Here is a 4288-nt window from a genome sequence, read left to right as displayed (position 1 = left end):
CCTCGTTATTACAATTTTAATATATAATATATCCAGCAAAAAAGCACATAGTTGGAAAATAGTAAGTGAATACTTAAAACTACTGTATTGAATTATATTTAATTTGATTTCATACTAACAAAACTAGTGTTTCTTTAGAAAAAGATGCATAGAGTTTCTAAAATACACATTAGCATAGGTTAAGTGGAAATATATATATATTTTTTGTTTCTTTAAATTGCCTAATCCACTGCCATTCCCTTCTGGGCATTATGTTTTGTTTAAATACTTTTCTACTTTAATCCTATGCTAAAGCTCTGGCTCCCCAGAGCATACAAACCAGTAAAATTTAATCTTCCAAACACTACAATGTATGCCTTCCAACCTATACTCTGTTTTTTAAGATTTTATTTATTTAGTCATGAGAGACCGAGAGAGAGGCAGAGACACAGGCAGAGGGAGAAGCAGACTCCCTGTGGGGAGCCTGATGCGGCACTTGATCCCACCAGGATCATGACCTGAGCTGAAGGCAGACACTCAACCACTGAGCCACCCAGACATCCCTCCAACCTACATTCTAATAAAGTAGTTGTAAATGGATGCCATTTATTTTAATTTCATGTACTTTGATTTTATTTTTTAGATTTGTATTATTAACCCTTCAAGGAAGAGACAAAGAAAGAAACTGAAAATTATTCCATCACCTATTCAGTCTAATTAAAAAAAAATGATAGGTTGTACATTAGTTAAAAATTGTTATACATTTTGCTGTTTTGATTTTATTTTCAAAGATGCAATTCTTTATTTAAAAAGTAAAAATTAAATGATTTTAACCAGCAGAGCCAGTACCTTTTAAAGCACAATATTTTTTTTTTCACTAGTTGTAACTTTTCCAATTCTTTCCAATGCTTTTAAATGCCAGCATATTTTAGTGGGAAAAAAGATTAATTTAGAACCCTGCCTAAATGAACCCTCTTATTCTTCAAAACCAAATTCAGAGATTTTTCTTTTCCAGGAACTTCAAGCTTATTAAGACAAAACAATTCTGTAGTTGTGATACATAGCAGCTGCAAGCAATCTATTTATCTAGCTTATGTTGCTTAGCTGTATAACAAAGAAGCCCAAACTCACAGTATGATCATTTATTCAATAAGTACCATTAATTACCCACTCTATATTAGACACTGCCCTAGGCACTAAGAATACTACAGCCAATGGGGGATACAAGGTTATTAGGCTTGTCATGGACATATTGGCTATGTATGCAGTAAATAATAAGAAAATATCATGTAATTATAAGCACTATATGGATATTGAATGCACTCATATAATTGTGATTGAGTTGTTTTCCCTAAGGACATAATATTGGAATGATAGCAAGGACCTAGCCATTCAAAGGACAATGGAAAAGAGTATTTCAAGCAGAAGGACTACCTAATACAAAAAGTATTGTACTAGAAACAAGGTCAGATATACAAAGACCAGTGTGTTGAAGTATATTGAGTGAGGAACCAAATGGTATGGAATTTGATCACAAGAAAAGGTAAAGGCTTTAAAACCAAAATAAGGAATTTGAATTGCATTTGAAAGGAATTAGGAATTAGCTGATTTACTTCATCAAAATACCATCTGGTTGCTGTGTGAAAGCCAGTTTTGAAAATTGAAAACAGAGATGCCAGTTAGTCTTTGGTACAAGAGTAGACCAGGTCCAGAGCATGAGTGGAGCTGAGCAAAAGTGGGTGAGACTGAGTATGATTTGGAGATAGAGTCAGCAAGACCTACTGATGAATTGGATATAAAGTTTAGAGAAAAAAAAGACAAAGATTTTTTTTTTCTCCTGAAGTAGGTGAGTATATGCTTGTACAGTTCTCATCAGCAAGAAAGATAAGGGAATAAAACAGGTTGGAGTGGAGTCATCACAAGAATTGTATCTTGACCATTTTCTTTTAAAAGACACACTTATTCAGCATCATGATCAGACTATTACATTTAGCAATCAGCAGCATGGGTGGAAAAAAAATCTACATTAAAACCCTTTGTCGGAATGTTTTACACTTTCCACAGAACAGAAACTAAAATAACCTGTTACACAATTAGTCACAAATACAGCCCTCCAGCTTTTTCCCCTCCACATGAGTATTATTTAAAACATGTCTTCTTTGTAGCAGGTAGGTCCAGCCACCTCAGTACTTGGGTGAGTTCACAAACCTACTGTAACTTATAGCTTCCCTGTCACTTCTCTGGCTCTCCTCTCCTGCTAAGCTTGTTCCCTGGCAGTAATTAAAACCTTCTGCCACTGCCATAGCTGCTGCTGCTGCTGCTGCTGGAGCCACCATAGTCACTCTGGTTTCATGGTTTGCCAAAGTATTGGCCTCTACCACCATAGGAGTCAAAACTTCTGCCTCCAGAATTTCCTCCTTTCATGGGTCCAAAATTTGAGAATTGATTGTTGTAATTGCCAAAATCATTACAGGTTCTGCCACTGCCAAATTTGCTTCCATCATTACCAAATCCATTCTGGCCATCCCCACTGCCACCATATACCACCTCAACTGCCAACAAAGCCACCTCACCCACAGAAGTTCCCTCCATGACCAAAGTTGTAATTCCCACCAAAACCACCTCCATGACCACCACCAAAGTTTCCAGAACCACTTCTACCTTTCTGGATGGATAAAGCACTAGCCATCTCTTGTTTAGATAGGGCTTTCCTTACTTCAGAGTAGGAGTTGCTTCAGAGTAACTTTTCATAGTATGGGATTTTTGAATGACAGTCTTGTCTATAGAGTCATGGTCATCAAATGTTACAAAAGCCAAACCTCTGTTTTTGCCACTGTCTGGGTCAGTCATAATTTCAATCACTTCCATTTTCCCATACTGTTCAAAATAATCTGTTAGATGATGTTCTTCAGTGTCTTCTTTCATGCCACCAGCAAAAATCTTTTGCACAGTTAAGTAGCCACCAGATCATTTAAAATCTTCTCTTGAGACAGCCCTCTTTGGTTCCACAACTCTTCTATCCACCTTGGGTGGCCTTGCATTCATGGCTGCATCCACCTCCTCCACAGTGGCATATGTGACAAACCCAAAGCCTCTGGAGCATTTGGTTTTTGGATCTCTCATTACCACACAGTCAGTAAGCATTCCCCTTTGCTCAAAATGGCTCCTCAGACTTTCATCAGTTGTTTCAAAGCTCAAACCTCTGATGAAGAGCTTCTGCAGCTCTTTAGGCTCTTTGGGAGACTGACTTAGACATGATGGTGTTAGGAGGGGAGACTTTAACGAATGCTTACTCGACAGCATCTATAGGCTAAAAGGTATTTTGACCCTTATCATCACCTTTGTGATGCTTATCATGTCAAATAGAAAGATCAAGCAGGAAGTTCAATATAGGAGACTGGAGTTTCAAGGAGTAGACTGGATATATACTGGAAATCATTGGAATATACATACACTTTAAAAGGATGAAATCTCCTGAAAAGATTACATGGATAAAAAAAGAAATAGTGAAGAAGGACTTGGATAAAGCCTAGTTTGTATTATTCTAACATTTACATGGATAGCAAAGAAAAGAAAGCCAAAAAGTCATAATGGAGAGTGGCAATTGAGGTGAGAGGAAAGCTGGAAGAGGGAGATATAATGGAAGTCCAGAGAAAAGTCCACTCAAAGAGGAAGAATGGTCAATTATATCTACTATGGCCAGAATTTAAAATATGAAAGGGCAACAAACAAATATTAGATTTGGTATTGTGGAAGACATGGATGACCTTGACAACAGCAGTCTCAGAGAAGTAGTCACAGTCAAATCTTTACTAGACAGATCGAAAAAAGAATTGAAGAAATAGAGGTAATGACTAGAGATAATGGCATTAAGTTGTTTACTTTAGGAAGTGCAGCATAGAAATGTGATAGCAATTGGAAGGGAATTAGGGCCAAGGTTAGATGATATCTTGTTAGACTGCTGTTTTTATGAGTTTTGCATTTATTGTCATTTAAGACAGACACTGTTAAAGTTTGTTTAGTTGTAGACAGGAAAGGTCCTATAGAAAAGGTGAAATTGATGCAGAAAATAGAGCGGATCATTTCAAGAGTAAAGGCCTTGAGAAATCAAGGGTTTAGGTCTGGAGTATAAACAGAGGGGTTGGCCTTTGATTGGGTTGGTCAATAACATTTCTATATTCATCATTTCAGGAAGAAAGATAGGAATAATATTCTCATGAGATGTTCATTAAAAAAGAGAGAGTAGGAGGAAGGGATTATTTCACAAATCTCTGAATTTGTTTTCAAAAAGAAACAGATATAATGGAGT

General features: G+C 36.7%; 1 pseudogene; it reads right to left on the bottom strand.

Annotated features, from left to right (window-relative positions):
- Window positions 1-2259: 2259 nt before the first annotated feature.
- Window positions 2260-3282, bottom strand: LOC112649722 (heterogeneous nuclear ribonucleoprotein A1-like; annotated as a pseudogene).
- Window positions 3283-4288: the final 1006 nt, after the last annotated feature.

This window comes from Canis lupus, chromosome 11, assembly GCF_003254725.2.
Source record: "Canis lupus dingo isolate Sandy chromosome 11, ASM325472v2, whole genome shotgun sequence".
NCBI classification, from domain to species: domain Eukaryota; kingdom Metazoa; phylum Chordata; class Mammalia; order Carnivora; family Canidae; genus Canis; species Canis lupus.
The sequence above is the reverse complement of the archived record's forward strand: the minus strand, read 5'-3'. Positions and strand labels throughout refer to the sequence as shown.